Consider the following 18,490-nt stretch of genomic DNA (forward strand, 5'->3'; position numbering starts at 1 on the left):
TTTTTACTGAATTGGTTCCCTCAGTAATTTTTAATGAGAAGAAAGAATGAACACACAGAAAGCAACAGCATTTGAACAAGTCCTAAGTAGTGAACACAGACATTTTGACCTCTTGTTCAAAACTAGAACAGACGTAATGCCAGCATCTGACTGTGATTTAATGCATAGACAAGCTGCAGCTCAAGTTTTTCAGACCTGACAGCCATATAATGACAAAAGCATATGTAAAGTTTGCCCTCAGTATATCATAACACCTTAGGTAGACTACTACAGTTAGAGCTGCGAATGGCTGCTGGGGCAGCAGAAACCAGCCATTGAACTCTAGCACAGGACAGAGAACAACAAAGGAGATTTGGTATCACAGATTTCACACTGGGCAATTGAAGATGAAGAAAACTAAAGTTAAAATATCTTCTAGTTCATATAGATCATTGAAAAACTGAGTCATAACGGCATGTTTCCTTGTTATCCTAATGAGTTGGGGAATATAGAAAGTTCAGCTGAAAGTAAATCTGCTGAACTGCCTATCTCCAGAAAAGACTGACAGGCTTTGTGGGGTAGGAATACATTATTCAGAGAAAGATATTGTGTATGATCCCATCAAGTCTTTTAAACAAAAGTATGTTGATAGATGTCTACTTTTGAATTCAAATGCAATACACGTTACTGCACAGGCAGAGGGTAGGAGCGGACCAAAATTTCCCCTAGGTGCATGCTGGCTGCCAGGTGTTCTTCCTCCTCTTTTTGGTGCAGTTATTCCCTGTATTGGAATTTGACTCTGCCTTTTCTTCTGACTGTCAGGAGGAGACAGAAAAAAAAAAAAATAAAAAAATAAAAGCTAAAGACTATGGACATACAGAAAACTTAAATGAAGATTGGGATGTAACACATTTGTGCTGAGGGGGAGGGAAAGAACAAGAGCAGTACTGTAGCAGAAGATATTCATCTAAAAGATGTTCACCTGCAAACACAAAGAAACCTTATTTCCTCCGCAGCATGTTTAGTTATTTTAGCCATGACTATTTTACATAAAATATGGAAAAATTCTGGACAACTGGACAAGAGAGGTCAGAATTTGATGTTGTTAGTTCCTCCTCTCCCCAACCCCCCAATGTGAGCAACATAAAACTGAGCCTACAGATTTAGTTTTCTATAAGCTATTTCTATGCTCATATTCCTTGCCTGTATGTTGATTTTATTTCTTGTACTATTTAGAATACAAGCCTTTCTGAAGGTAGACTGTCTTCCAGCAGTACATAACTCTGTCAGAATGGGCTCATGAGGCTGTTTGAAATGCAATAAAATGTAATAAATAACAACAACAATGGCTAGCAGAATCACCATTTTATAAACCTGAAATATACTAAGCACATTGTCTTGAATACAAGAAGTTTCTTTCCCCAACTGCAAATCATCAGGTTTGTTGCTCCTTAATTTTAGTTTGAAATGTAAAGACTTTTAAAAGCAGAACAATATAATTGTGAATGCTTAACATATAAACTCCATGTTTTCTTAATCAGATAACTCACATATATCACTTCAAAAAATCAGTCTTCTAAAGTGAAAAAACAGAAAAACAGTGTTGTTTTTTTTGTTTGTTTGTTTTTTCACTGAAAACAGTAGAGTAACATGCTGACTAGAATTCCCTTCACACTAAAAAAAAAAAATAAATCCAAATTCAGTATTGAAAATAATGTTTTATCATCATACAGGAACTGTTTTTTAATTAAATATTGCTTTAATTACATTATTTTGGGAAATATTAAAAAGTAGCTCAACACTTGCCCCTGGTTATTTTCTTATAAAGCAGCTGTGGAAAGCTTTAATCTTTTTTTAAAATGCCATATATTATAAGCCAGGCATTACCCATTTTAAACATCCAAAAATAAATAGAATTTTTAAACCAAGGATCTGTCCTGACAGGTCTCAGCTTAGATCTGTACCTTAGCAAATATTTGATAAAATATACATAAATTAAATATTTTAATTATTATTTTATTTTATTTATTTTATTTTTTCACCAAACGGACTCTTGTATATACATCTACCAGCTCTAGTGGGATGACTATTAATGTCACCAAAATAACACAAAGTGCATCATGTCATTCTTGCCAATGCAGTTCCATTGGGATTAAGAATCTAATCCTGTAAAAATTCATTGATTTTAATGGGAGTAGGACCATGGTATTGTTGCATTAAATACCTAAAGCTGTTATGGTTTTTGTACTGGCACTATGTTCATCCCTTTCTAATTGATGTTGCTGAGTTAATTTTGCACTCAAGGACTTTCACCTTAAAAACAACAAACATTTCATATACTTTTCTGAGACAAAAAAATCCTCAATTTTTTTTGCAGCACCAAGGAAGTTTATTTTCACTTTATTTTCACTTGCATTGCTACAAATCATAAAAAAGTTTTCTTACATGCATGAACGTACTGTAGATTTTGAGAATCTGCTCAAACTCATGCTCAGGTCAGAAGCAATATCCCACTCGCTGAAGTCACTCAGCCTATTCTCAGGATGGCAGTAACTCATATATTTGGGGGTGTACAGCACACAAGCCTTAAAGAGTCCATCCTTTTCTATTTTATTTTTTTTCATCAAGCAAACACCTTTGCGTAATAACCCTTGTTCACTCTCTTTTCTTAGACAATCTTTTTCTTAGACACTTTTGTGAGAAGGTTTCATATTTCCAAGTGCAGAAGTTCAGCCTCTGAAAGGTCTTTGAGAGTCCTTTTCAACATTGGCTTGACAGTAGCTCCTCTTCTGGCCTCCCGAACTTGCTTTAATTTAATTTTGCTTGTCCAAATTACACTGTTTCCACAGTAATTCACACCTATCATTTTTCAGCAAAGATCAGGGGGTGTGTCCTTACGTGTAGTGGAGTGTGGTGAATTTGAAATGAGGGGCAGAATAAACCATAAAGCAAAGCATTATAAAGGTAACAAACATTGATACTTGAACAATATCTCATTCTTGAACAATATCTCTATCTTGAAAAATTTCCAATCACAGACTCTCATTATTTGGAGGGCATATTTTGTCCTTCTTTTATGCTGCAGATACAAATTGACAGTGAAGGTAATTGGGAGCCTTCAATCAGAAGGATTTTCTTGTAGAACATGCCCTTCTTGCAAAATTGATTTTTTTTTTTTTTTTTAATTTATTTTGTGAACAAATATTCCATTTTTCCACTGGGAAAAATCAAACTGACAAGTCTCCAGGCTCTTCTCCTGGAAGGCTTTTGTCAACTTCACTTTCTGCAGGCAGAAAGTAAATTTGACAATTGTTGTCCAGTCAGGTTGTCGAACTGAGCTATCTGCTTCCTCCAAAGGCTGGGTCACCTTTTCTCACTGGTACTAGTAGAAGGACTCAGAAAACCTGAATGCTTCTGCTTCAGCTGGCCTCCTGGAAAGCCACTATCATAGTAAATCTGACAAGGGTAGCAGGATACAAGTAAATCTGACTCAGGGTAATAGGACACAAGTTGTAATTTTACTTCAGTTCAGATGGAAAGGAATTTTTCACTAGTTGACTTTGTTTGTTTGTTTTCACTTTCCTGGAAATGTTTCCTGTGAATATAAACATGTATTTTATTTTTTTTTTTACTTCTTTTTTAATTCAGGGCAAACACTATTACATCGTATTAAATATCATTACATTATAATGTGTATTACTAATAATATATATGTGATATATGTTAGATAATTGTGTTTCTGTATGTATCTCTATGTAAACGTATAAAACAACTATGCAATTTTTTACAATCACTGTTGTGATTTCCTCTTACAGATCTTGTTATGTCCTTCACTTTCAAGAGTACAGAAAACTTTACTCCTTAAATTTGTTACAACGTATGACATAAATGAAATGCATCAAACTGCACTTTAAATTATGAGAAAACAAATGAAATTCTGCATTTAGGAACACTAACAGAACTAAAATCTTTATCACTGAATAAAATGAATTGCAATTGAAAACACTGGTGGCAAGGTCATATCTATCTTACGTAATAGTTTACATAGCTGCAAATAATTGTAACATTTACCAGCATGCAAACCTATGTATAGATTAAGAGGCTTGCTGCTTTTCCACCTTTACAACAGTTTCTTCAATTCTTTCAGTAAAAGCTGGCCAATTTTCCACTTCTGTCCTAAGATGATCAATACTCCCTAAGTGAGCCATCTTTTGAAGTACTTCAGGACACTTTTAGCTCCCTCTTTGATCTTTCCATGTCTCCTTTTAAATATAATGGATTTTCCTCTAGTGAGGCTTTATCCCACCAGCTCTATTTTTATTATCCTTTAGCTGACTTTCTAGAAGATGAAAGCAAGTTAAAAAGATAACTTTTCTTAGCAACAAAAATTAATCATGCATCCCCATTTTGTGGAGCATCAGAAATCTTGGAATTCCAGAGAAATTCCCCAAAAGAGTGCTCTTTGCAACATTCCCTTTTGTGGTTGTTCACATAAATCCAGACAAACAAGCAGACATTAGGGATTTAGTGTGATCAGTTTTAAAGCTCAGCACTCTGTCCTCAGTAAAAGAGACTTCACAGTTATATGAGCCTTAGAAAATACCAAATGGGTAGTTACTATTTCAAGAATCAGCATCTTCCTTCTTTTTCCTTTTGTACAGTTCTGTACTGCAATTCCTCCATGTCCTGCTCCATGTTCCTCCCCCCTCTCTCTGCCAAGCCTGTAAGTAATAGTCAAATACAGACAAGATTGCAAATGGAGAAAATTGGAGCAAAGAGGGTTACTGAATACTACATGTGGTATAGTATCTCCCTGTTGCAGACTCAGCTTCTGCATCTGTGGTGGTTTTACTCGGGTGGGTGACTAAGCTCCCCCACAGTCGCTCTCTCACTCCCCCTCCTCAAAGAGGAAAAGGGAGAAAATATGATGAAAAGGGCTCAAAGGTTGAGGTAAGGACAGGGAGATCACACAGTAATTATTGTGATGGGCAAAACAGACTCAGCATAAGGAGATAGTAAGATTTATTACTTATTACTAACAAGCTAGAGAAGTGAGAAGCAAAGGAAAGAAACCAAAAGCACCTTCCACCCCATCCACCCTCTTTCACCTCTTCCCCCCAAGCAGTGCAGGGGAACAGGGGAATGGGGGTTATGGTCAGTCTACAGTGCTTCTTCTCCACTGCTCCTTCTTGGTCACTCTCATCCCCTGTGCTGTGGGGTCCCTCTCAGGGGATGCAGCCCTTGGTGAACTGATCCAGCGTGGGCTTCCCACAGGCAGCAGCTCTTCAAGAACTGCTACAGATATGGTCCTCATCCCACAGGAGCAAACTGCTCCAACCTGGATCCCCAATGGGCAGCAGCTCCTGCCAGGTCACCTGCTCCTGCGTGGTCTCCTCTCCACGGGCTACAGGTCCGGCCCAGAATCTGCTCTGGCAGGGGTCTTCCACAGGCCGCAGCCTCCATGAGTGCAGGTCTACCTGCTCCACCATGGTCTCCTCCATGGGCTGCAGCGTGGAACCCTGCTCCACCGTGGTACTCCATGGGCTGCAGGGGGACAACCTACTTCACCATGGTCCTCACCACAGGCCGCAGGGGACTTCTGCTCTGGTGCCTGGAGCACCTCTCCCCCTCCTTCTTCACCAACCTTGGTGCCTGCAAGGCTGTTCCTCACTCCTCTCACTCTCCCAGCTGCTGTGTAATGCAGTGGTGTTTTGTTTTTTTTTTTTTTTTTTTTTTTTTTTTCCCTGATTTAAATTTGCTCTCACAGAGGTGCAAAACAACATCACTTATTGGCTCAGCTCTGGTCAGCAGTGGGGCCCTTACCAAACATGGGGCAGCTTCTAGATCCTTCTCACAGAAGCCACCCGTATGGCCCCCTGCTACTAAAACATTGCCACGTAAACCCACTACAACATTCCTTGCTTAAAAAAAAAAAAAAAAAAAAAAAAAAAAAAAAAAAAAAAGGGGACAAGGGGACAATACTTCTCCCTAATTCTCTTGATTTTATCATATGAAGATTAGGGTCTCCAACAAGCTAGAGTGATGCCTGCCCAAATTTTTCTGCTGTGGCATACAACAAAGCAGCACTGTATCTGAACTCAGACACAACTGAAGGCATGGCTGCGATCTGTCTCTCTATGACGATAAGGTAGTATCAGCATGACATACATTCAGCTGGGTTGAAGACAGAGCATTTGCTGCACCTGTAAAATGACATCTGCCCCAAACCTCAACAGTGCCCCTGTCACACTGGAAGGGAATTTCCACTGTGAGTCTTCCTCTGCCCCTCAGCTCTGGACTGAGCCATTCATAAACCCTTGATGAGATGCTCATATTTATCAATCTGCATTTTCACTGGGGTATTCATATGGTCCTACTTACTGTGCAAAACCAGCTAAGTTTTTCTAAGTAGACAGCTGTTTTTTTTTTATTTTTCTGTTTTTGTTTCTTTTCCCTTTTAAAACTAGAATGCATACAAATACTGAGATGAAAATACCTACAAGAAAATCAATAACAGCAGAAACCCTGAAAAAAAAAAATAAATAATAAAATAAAAAGTAGAACTGCTGGTTCAAATTTGGGAACATGAAAATAATTTTTTCTCCTCAAGAAAATTTGGGAAGGCTTAATTTCCAGACAACCTGGAGAAATTTGAAAGTTTGGTTTGCTTTTCTTTGTACATCTGATTGTGTTTGCTATTAGCAGGAAGAGTCTAGAGCCTAGAAAAGAAAATCACCTTGAATCAGCTTGAATTTAAATCCATGATAAACGTCAACATTGCTGCAGAAATAGAAGGTAATTTTCTGAACAATATCCCTGCTCACCCAAATCACAATCTCATTAAAAAAATAGTAATAGCGTGGTGAGGCAAATCTTTGCATAAGATTAGTGAGAACATTAGAGAGAGAAACAGGAGAAGAGGAAGAAAAAGTAACAAGTTCAAAACTATGGCCCACTTAGCATACTGTTATTTTTTGTGTCAATGGAACTGAAAAAGGTGGGAGGGAGCAAGAAAAGAATCTGAAACAATGGATGAAACAGCAATAAAGCTAACCCATGCGCTATGGGGATCAGGAAAATGTAAAGTCTACCTCCATCCTCATGCCCAAGCCTGGATCTGCAAAGGAAACTCTCTTGGAGTTATACCAGCTCTCATGCCTGCTAGAGGATCCTCAGAAATGCCACCAGATAAAGTCTGCTGAGACCATACACTGCTGCAGAACATGCCTTATAAGTCCTAATCTTGACAGACAGGTTCTCCTTAACAGTTTAAATCTGTATTTAACTCACAGAGCAATACATTATTGTTTATGAAATCTGCACACAGATCTGATCTCAAAACTAAATTTTCTAAAAGTCAATAGCATGTGGGTTCACTCTGTGTGTGTCCATGTGTGTGTGTCACTCTTCACAAACCATAACAGAGGCTCTTCAGTAGTATTTTCTTATGTAGACAGGTATACTGAATTAGCTGTAGAACACAAGCTATAGCTGAGATATGCCTTGTGTCTCAGACTGTATTTAAGGCTAAAATCACAATATATATGTTGCTGATTTTCAGTTAAGGTCCTTCTGTGAACGCAAATCTCTGCAGAGAAATAATACTGTGTATTCCCATTTCACTGCTTGAAAAGGCAGTTCACCTGCAAAAAAATAGGAAGGAGAAAGTTGATGTGCAGAAAGCCAGATCAGAGGAGAGGATTCAATTCACAATGAAGACATCAAAAGCAGATATCAAAAGAGATGAGCACAATCATGAGCTATGCATCTAAGCTGCTACATAATCAATAGAGACATAGCCAATACAGTCATTGCTTTTTAGTGTGAGATTGTGCTGACAAGCTAGTAGGAGTACAAATTGGTTTCCTTCACACGGGTACAAATGCCACTTGAGAAAGCCTAGTGTATGCAAAACATCCACCTAAGGCTGGTAGATAAAACACACAGGACCTAAATTAGATCCATGGCTTTAGGAGTGGTGATTTGTGGCCAAGCAAGATGCCAAACACACCTTGATTTTGACTGAATACATCTCTTTGAACGTTTGAGTCATATAATAAATATCTAGTTAACAGTTAGCTGAAACATTATCCTGTCTCCTCAGACTATAACAGTTAAAATTGGTACTCGATACCCAAAACAGGATGCGGATTTATTTTAGGCATCAGAAGTTATCTTACCTGGCCCGCAGCTTCTTCTGTAGATGATTTACAGTCTCCCAGACTCCTCTGGCATATCTGCCAGGTGTTTTGAACACCTAAGGGCATCTCAAACATCACCAGATTCCTGTTACGACAGCTGAAACATGCACCTAGTGGGTCACTGACTGGGTCATTCACTGGGCTGCACATGCATGGCTTTCCATTGACTATAGTATGAGCTAAGGGCATATGTCTACACCTAGGTTTAGTTGACATAATTTTGAATTGTACCTGTAGCGAGACAGATGAACTTCATTTCTCAGTATGAAAATCCCTCAGTTTTGGAATTTTAGATTAAAGAAAAGCTACTTTATGGTTGAGAGATCACTATCAGTGATAGTCTTCACTATTCCACTGAGTGGTTAAATTGTAAAACTTCCCAGAAATGTCATCATACAACAAACCTCTGTCCTTATCATGGATAAGTCATTATGGAAACAGTCGTTATCAAGAGTTTTTTGTTGTTGCTGTTGTTTTCTGTCTGAAAAGACCTCCTCATCCTTTTCTCAGTTCTGGAAGATGCTCATATTTCGTATCTGAATAACACATTCAAAGAAACTCATTATATATAACACTCTGGTGTTGGCAAGAGATTGGCAGTTTTATCATGCTGCATCCAGCTCCACATTTGCAATACCTCTCTCACTTCATAAGGTCCTATCACAGGTGTCCAGGATCAGACCGGCAATAGGTATGGCTTCACATTTTGAGGAGGTAGAGGCACTGTAAGAACCCATTTTTAGTGCTCTCACTTTCTCTTGGTTCAGCAAGTCTAAATGGGCTATATCTGCCCCTTCTGCTCCAATGACTCCCTTCTGTTCCTTTGATACAATAGCCATGGCAATACTATTGTTCTCTAGATCTATCTCAGTGATTTAACAGCTCCTCCTGGTTTACCTTTCCAATCTCTCTGTCACAAAGGGGCATTCAGTCATTTGACACACTCTATTTCAGATGCAAGAAGTTCATTTTGGATCTTTCTCTCTGACTCTTTAGGCTCCAAAGGAACAGACCCTGCCACTGAGGGAAGATATTTATCTTATAATCTGTAGGGCTGTGTCTGCTGCAAAGAGCAGTTCTGTCCACGTTCTGCTTCACTAGTAAAAATGATGTGACAGGCAAGCAGAGTTGTGGGAAAGAAATCTTCTGTATGCATTCAAAGTGATCTCACTTTCACAGTGACAGCTTCTGAACTAGCTATTACTGTTCTGGAAAGAAATATTGAAGTTACAGCAGGTAGCTCTGTAAAACTATTAGCTCAGTGTTTAATAGATGCCCAAAGCAGACAGAATTAAGAATTATTTGTAAAGGGATAAAAAAGAAAATAGAAAATGTTGTTATGCCACTGTTTAAATCCCTCAGATATCTTTAATCTAGTTCGGTGTTCCCTTGTCTCCAGAAGAATACAGTAGTATTGGAAAAGATTGAGAGACAGAAAACAGTGAGGACCAAAGACAGTGAAAAACTAAGCAGAATAACACTCCTCATCTTGGAGAAGTCACTGAGGTAAAGGATACAACAGATGTCTATAAAACAGCAGTAACATATAGTGGATGAAATGAATAGAAACTATCTCATCTATACAAAGACCATCAAATAAAACTAGCAAGTAGGAGATTAAAAACAAGCCACAGGGGTGCTTTCTCATATGTGTGGCTGTCACAGGACATTGTGGATGCCTAAAGCTTATCTGGGTTCAAAAGTGATGAGCAAAATTAATGAAATAAAATTGACAGGATTCTATTAAACACAAAGGTATCACCTTTCATTTGGGAAGTCCCAGAGACATAAGTCACTGCTGGCAAAGGAATGTACAAGGAAGGTGTCACCATATGCTGCCCTGTTCTTACATGCCTCCCTATGCATCTGTTGTTGGTCAGTGTTGGAGGCAGAGCTGAATGGATTTTTCTCTGACCTGATAACAGTGCTCTTATGCTCACACAACTAGTGTTACCCTTTGGGTAAGGGATTTAGGACTGATACTGTAGAATGCTATTGTAATGCTTAAAATGTACATTCAAGACCATGGCAGCATGATTCAGAAGACCTAAATTAGGCAGAGTTATCCTATACTGTCAGTTGGGCAAGACTGGGACCATACCAAGGCTCTTGAAAATTTTAGCACACTCTTCTTGATTTTTAATTGAAAAAAAAATCACATGTTAATAAGAATATTTATTGTAAAATGGATGTGGTTTTCAAAGAGGAATACATAAAGAAAAATATATTCCTGCTCCCCCAAAATGATCATTTGCTAAGTGGAGACTAGAACTTTTAATTTTAGATATTATTGTATCAAACAGCAATATAATACAATATTATCTGGTGCCATTGTATCAAACAGCAATATAATACAATATTATCTGGTGCCACTTTTTCATCTGATATTGATGATTCATACAAAGTCAGATAATTTCATCCCAGATAATATGAAACAAAGTTGTTACTTGATGAGTCAGTTTCCGGTAATGAAATACGAACATATACCAGAATTCACTATATAACAATATTAGATCTGTAAGCTGTAATACACTTCTCAGGATATCCAATATAGACTTGGAACTACCTCCCATGTTAAATTAAAATGCTCTTCTTTTGCTGTTGCTCATCATTAAATGTGTTGAATACTGTGTTCTTACCTGGGGGATTGTGGAAGCTTGTAATATTTATAAAGGGAAGAGCCACTCATCTCAGGGCCATTTCTGTTGTATGTATTATTTATCTCCTGATCTATCCCCTCCCATGTTCACTGTCTTTAAGATATATGATTAATAATACATTCCATGCTGAACAGTGTGGGTTATATTCCCAAATATATATATTCAGGCCATTTCTATGCAAATGTCACAGAGAAGATTTTTCATCAACCAAAAATGTACATATTCTCTACTTCATCCATTCATTTTACATTTGTTTTTTTAGATTAATTATTCTATTTCCCTACATGAGAAATTTTCAGCTGGGCACTCCCAAAGGGATTTTGTAACCAATGTAGACAGACTTTGTTCTTTAATACATATGAGAAGTAACTGTAGAAAATAATTTGAGAGTGATTCAGAAAAAAAAAAAAAAAAAATCTCCATTTTGTTATTTTGTTTCCTTAGACAATATTTAATTTATCATTAATATATGAAAAAAAATGATAAAGAATGTTGTAAACTTCTTACAGTATACCATAGCTGTGTCAGAAGGGAGCATACATTGGCTTCGTCTAACTTTAAATAATATTCAAGTACATTTGGAAATACTTTTACTACAAACAGAACCAAAAGTCCTTATTGTGGCAATTCTCCTCTTGATACGCTTTCACTGATGGAAATAGGACTGGGTGCTTTTAATCTCATTTTCTGGGAGGAGAGGAGGGGAGGGGAGAGAAGGGAAGGGGAGGGGATGGGAGGGGAGAATAAGGCATTAGAGATGGTTAAAGAGAACTAAAACTGCCTGTTCTATTCTTTGCTGGTGCAGCAGTACCTTGAGTACTGTGTGGAGTTTGGGGCACCACAATGTAAGAAGGATATAAAACAATTACAGGGCATCCAAAGGAGGGCAACAAAGATGGTGAAGAGTCTACAGGGGAAGACATGCGAGGAGCAGCTGAGGTCACTTGGTATGTTCACCTTTGAGAAGAAGAGACTGAGGGGAAACCTCATGGAGGCCTGCAGCTCCCTCACAATGACAGCAGAGGGGCAGACGCTGATCTTTGTTGATCCCAAGCTAACAGCATGAAACTGTCAGGGGAGTTTCAGGCTGGATATTAGGATAAGGTTCTTTACCGAGAGGGTGGTCAGGCACTGGAACAGGCCCCACTGTGAAAACATCCCAGCACCAAGCCTGCTGGAGTTCAAGAAGCATTTGGACAGTACTCTCAGACATATTATCTGATTTTTGGGTGGGCCTGTGTGGAGCCAGGAGTTGGACCCCATGATCCTTGTAGGTCCCTTCCCACTTGGGATATTCTATGATTCAAATTTTGTATTATAAGAGAGGTCAAAGTCTGTAACCTGAAATTTGTTGTTGTCGTTGTTTTGTTTTAGATCTACCACTCCCTCTTTCCAGGCCACCTTGTCCTAATACTGCAACTTGTTGCCCATTTTCCAGCAATATACATCCATTTTACTGAGAATACATCAGTAATAGTCACTGAGTGTGTTTACTTTCAGCATAGTTTTCAGGAATAGCTAATGCCCCCAGTAAGACCAGTCCTTCTGTGGCAGCACTACCCCAGCAATGCACAGACCCTCATAATCAGAATCCAGACTCTAGGGCTAGAGAAAGAAGGGGGTGAAATACAAGGACTGTAAGATAACTGTAGAAGAAAATGTATAAGCATATTTTACTAAAATAAATTAAAAATCCTTCCATTGGATTCAGTAAGCCTAGATATGCATAATAATTTATGTATAAGTAGTCATGACACCAGAGGTACATAATAAGGTCCCTGATAAGTTGAAAAGGCCCAGTGCATATGGTCTTAACTCACTTTTTAAAGCAATTTTATTCTCAGATAGTTTAATTAAGCTGATCTTCAATCTTGAATTTTAATTTAGATTTTCACTCTTGAGTCAATGATCAATTGAAAGAGGATACCAAACATCATAAATGGAAAAAGTTTGAGAGAAAACAACTGCACTTGGTCTCCAGTCTGAAACGTGAGTCTCTCTTTAGAGTGCTATTACAGATCCAGATTTCTCCGCTAACATCCCTTGTTTAGCAGAAGTGTGCAGCACATTCTTCAACTGTTTCAGAAAAAAGTGCTAAGAACTGCAACCCATACAAGAAAAATCTCAGTGAACTCTCCTTCTGGAAATACAAACCTTATGAGAGACCTCAAGCCACATACCCCAAATAACTGTTGACTCATGAGAAGCTTGTTCCTTGTCTCCATACAACTGCTAACTCTCTTAGGTCTTAGAAGTTAATCACAGATTACGATGCCATTACAGAAAAGACATCATTTGACAGATAGGCAGATGTCAAGCTAACTTGAATGACTTTTTATAAAAGCCATGAGTAGGGATAAATATTGATTCTCTCAACTTTTCAGCTGATCTCAGTAGGAGTTATACATATAGAAGGACTGCAGAACATGACCGAACATTGCTGGACTGGACATAAGATGAGCAAAGAGCTTATTGTAATGATAAGAAATTACCTGGCATAGAAATGGGACTGCCTGATAAACAGGGTAGGAACAGGACAGGAACAGAACACCAGTTTCTAGAACTCTTCCCAGAACAGAAGAATTATTTGGCTATCTCATCCCAGGAGCTAAATCAGGTGGATGTTATCAATTCTTTCCCAAGCAAGTCTACAAGTGTAGAGATAACTCACAAAGACTAAGGAAAACAAGGAGATTCTTATAAAGTGCTAGCTCATTCTTTTTCCTCCTTAATAGCAAGTATTAAAGCAGAGAATAATAGCAGAGAATATTTATAGGGGGAGATATTAGCTGTTCTTATTAAACCAATTTGTGTGTGTTTGTAGGTTTGCATTAAAGAATGTGGATGTGTTCCTCTGTTAGAGATTAGTAGACTGAGAACAAGGTAGGTACTTAATCTGTTTACAAGTTCACCATACACATCTTGGGTATCCTCTTCTGTAGTCTAACAGCTGAACTCTTCAGAAGTTGCAAGATGATAAAAAGAAGACTGATGACTTTGTAAAGTTATATATTTTCTTAAGTGATCCTTCAGCATCACTCTTTTGGTCTGAAAGGTCAAGAAAAGTTTTCAATACTAGGAAAAAAAAATCATAAACTCTACTCTCCATCAGTGTTTTGTTGTTGTTGTTTGTTTTGTTTTGTTTTGATGGGCAAGAATATGAAGATATGAGAAGTGTAGATTAAATTCTGGATGCTTAACCTGATTTGTAAAAGGGATCTAATTTTAAGAACCTGCTTTTGTCAGACTTTTCAGCAGAAAACATAAGTCATTTTTGACTTATTGACTGAGTCACTGGTCAATTCTCCTGTCACAAAATTTCAAATGGAAACTACTAGGAATGAAAAAAATAGCACTCTGCCTTCCCACGTTTTGAACTCCAATACTGGTCTAACAGATCATTTGTTATTCAGACTTTTATAGAAGCAACTCTGTTTCAGCCATAATATTTTGCCTGATTGTTTGTGACATTCATTTCTAGATTTCAGAATAGCATGGTACACCTAATATTCTTGGTTTGTAGTCAACTCTGTTACAAAATTCTGACTCTCTGCATATGACAGATACTCATTAAGGAGGGGTTTATGGCTTAGCATTGCAATTACAATCTCTAGGGGAGCTTGTTTGGCCTTTCTATGAAAACATGGCCTGGTTAATAAGCATTGTTAAGGCAGAAATGTGAGTGTCTGTAGCTGAAACACACAAAACTGCCTGGATGGCTTTTGCCCAGACTGGCATTGCTAAAAAGGAAGATGGCCATTATATGGTTTAATTGCAAAGGGACTTTTGAAATAAAAAATTCATCTTGAAAAAAGTATTAAAAATATGAAAAAAAAATAACAGTAGTGGGGTGAACAGTGAGTGTTCTGACTATTCAGTCTGACTGACAGACAGAAGAAGAAAAGCAGGAAAAACCTGTTTTAGTGCTCCCAGAAGCTGTTCCACAGTACCTCCAACCTGTCCAGGCTAGTATGAAAATCCTTCCCCAGGATACCATGGGGGGCCAACAAGGGGCAGCAAGCAGGGAACCCAGGGTGTGACCTGCTGGGGTTTCTCCCCTGCATATACATAGGGGTTGCAGGGAACAGCATGGACATGCCTAAATTGGGAGCAACAACATCTACCATGGAAGAGGGATGCAAGTAGGTACTGCAAACCCTGATATGCATGACTAAACCCCACACTATTTGTGAGGAGATGTGTAGCTGTGAGCTTCTGTACATTTGGGTATGATCAAAATTTTTTTGAGTTTAGTCTTTGAATTTAGTCTGAGTTTAGAGATATGTAGTTACATATTAAGATTTATGACTGATACTGCAGTTTATCTGCTGTATTGCTGATCCTGAATGCACATTTCATTGAGTGTTAGTTCATATGCTAACTGCTTCTATTCTAGTTTTGTTCAAACAAGCTATATTGAGATTTTTTTCCCCTGTGACACATACCTGTTTTATTTTTTAGGTAGCAACTTGAAAATATGGATAGGAACCTCTGATTACACGAATCTTGAGGACGCATTAGGTGACAACACTGTTTAAATAATAATCAAAAGCACAGCTTGAAATAATTAGAATTATCAGTAAATAAATAAATAAATAATAATAAAAAAAAACAATAACAGCAAAACACAAACAAAATAAAATGCAAGCCAGTAAAGTTGAATACACCTCAATAACCTGAAGGCAAAAAACATATAAGAGTCATAAATCCAGAACTAACAATGTCATAGTGCTATTTGAACCAAAACTTCATTCTAAGCTTTCTTCCTGGGAACTGATCCCTATCACTTTCTATCAAATTGCTGTTATGATAACACTACATTAGTAACAGCCTAGGAATAGAAGGCTCTAAACATTTACATATTTTATCAAGAGAGTTGATCACAGCGACACGCTCCTTAACCAAACAATAAAAGACAGGAAGAAAAAGGCCTGCTGTTTTCTGATCTCTTTTACACATTGTCATTCTTGCTTTAACTCATTTTTCCATAAAAATATCTCTGTGATAGGGAATGCAAGATGATGATAATGAATAAGCACAAACCACTGACTAAATGACAAATTGTGTGCACTCAGCAGACCAGGCTGCTTTTAATTTTTTTGGCCAATTATTTCAATGTACTGCAGGAAAGGACATCAGATATGTGGCCGTACAGCTGTGATTGTTTCCATTAAATATGCAAATGGTTTATTATCATATGTCATAAACTCCACATCATCTTCAGCACAAATATGAACATGGTACTGCAAGGGACTTCATAGATTAATGAGTTCAGTCTCTGATTTTACAGGCAATTATGTTACACATCCCATTTCATAAACTAATCAAACTTTAAAATTAATTAAGCTTTTTGCCCAATTTGTATTGGACACTTTTCCAGACTCATGGTTCTCAGAAACATTATTTTAATTTCCAACATAAATTTTATTCAGCTCCAGTTTATTTTCATTTATTCTTATGCCAAATAGCCTTTCCCCTCTTGGATGTTTATCATCACTGATATATTTACAGAAAGTTAGAATAATCCCTACTTAACCTTCATTTCACAAGGCTAACAAGCCAACCGGTTTTAGTCTCTTCATAAGAGAAGTTTTATATTTCCTAGTCATTCATGAATACCTTTCTCTACACTTAATCCGATCTGTTATTCTTTGTCAAATAAAGATTGTCCCCACTACTCCTGTGGGATATAGGAACTGGGACATCCAAGGATGTTGTCTTTTTTTTCTTAGTTACATCATATTGGTGACAATCAGTCTGAGATCAGTCAGCTCTACAAGCTTTATCTCTTTATCATTACTATGTGATGAAATCCTACTTTACAGCAAAACTGTTATAGCAACAGTGCATGACTTTGCATTTTGTACTTTGGAATTTCATCTCGTCTTTGTTCTAATTCTCAGGAACGTCTCTCATTTCTTCCTTCCAGTACAATAGAAAAAATATTACTTTATATTAATGATGACTCCAAAACTTGCACTGTTGGTAAATTTTATTACTATCTCCCCATTTTTTTATTTTTGCATAGGGAACTAAGGAAATCCTTAAAAGCCACTAATAAATTCTTTTCATTCAGTATTTTCTGGGTTTATTACACTTCAGATATCTACCTTCTACTTTTTATGGTTCTTCACTTTCTAATTTAACTCAGTATTTTCTTTTTGTCACCACGTCAAATACTTTGACTGAAATCCACGTGTATTAGAGCTACCATCTTCTTATTTGACTGTCAAATTTCTTTCAATAGCAGATCAGGCATGATCTATTTTTGCTAACCTGGCTTTGTGCATCTTTCTGTATTCCGCTCACCTTCCTTTCTGTGTTTTTTTTGTGGTTTTTTTTTTTTTTTTTGCTTTCTTTCTTTTATTGCTGTTGTTTGTTTTTGTTTGTTTTTTTTTTTTTTTTGCTTGCTTGCTTGTTTTGTTTAAAGAAAGAATCCCAAAGCCTTCTGTATTAACATTACATATTAACATTAGCTTGTAGTAGGGTAGATCATTTCTCCATCCTCCCTTCCTAAGTATAGGTGTTAATTTGGTATTCTCAAACAAGGCGTTAGATTTATCTTGATAGATTTATTCAAAATACTTGCTTCTGGGCCTGTAATTTCATGTCCCAGCTCTTTCAGAAATGTAGGTTAGAAATTATTCAGTCTCCCCACTCTTGAAAACATTCAACACTGTTAATTTTGCTTCTCTTCACCTTATTTCTTTCCACATTTTCTTACCTTTTTATTGAGCAAGGAGACCTTTGCTATTTCTTTTAATAGTTTTACAAGTCTATCAGAACTTGCCTTTGGGAAACCTCGTTTTTCCTCTCTATGTGTCATGTCTCCTGCAACGCTGCTTTTATCAGCCCCTTTTTTTCCCTCATGTTTTTTTTTTTTTTTTTTTTTTTTTTTTTTTAATTTCTTGATATTTTTTATCCAGTTATTTTCTAAGCTATACAGTTGTATGTTTTCTGCTTTCATTTGGGATATTTTGTCACTGAATTTTTAAAATTCCAAATCAATATTTTATTTTAATTCCTGCAGTCTTAACTCCAACTGATTCTACTAGTTGTCTTAGATTCTTAAAATTTTCTTATTTAATATTAAGAACCTTATTTATTCATACATTCAGTGCAAATAAAGTTAGCTTGCTAACATTGATTCAGTTGCATTTTCTACAAACAGATTAGTATATAGTGTCCTCATTTCACATGATAACTATTTCCAAAAAAAAAAAAAAGTATCAGCTGTTAAGGGCCAGGGGCTATTAGGTGAATATAATCTTCTAATTTTCCCATTCTTGAATAATCAGACTTTATTAGTAGTAGCAGTATTTAGTTTCCAGTCATATCTGGAAACTGAAGTCTCACATATTAACACAGTTCAAATAAATATTTGAGTATATCTGTGACACTAAAATGTCATAAATGGTGACACTAAAATGTCATTAAGAGGCAAAATATGTGAACTCGGGAAAAAAAAAATCCACTCCTGTACAATTTTAGACACCACATCTGGTGTAGGTCTAGCCAGCTCAGAGTGTGGAAGAGGAATGTCTGTCCATTTGTACCTGCGCAAAAAGTCATACTTTTCATTTAACCACTGCTGTTACAGTGATTTCTGTTTCCATCTGTATCTGACCTCAAGGATCAAGAGGAGTCCCC

The sequence above is a fragment of the Aythya fuligula genome, chromosome 3, assembly GCF_009819795.1.
Source record: "Aythya fuligula isolate bAytFul2 chromosome 3, bAytFul2.pri, whole genome shotgun sequence".
Taxonomy (NCBI): domain Eukaryota; kingdom Metazoa; phylum Chordata; class Aves; order Anseriformes; family Anatidae; genus Aythya; species Aythya fuligula.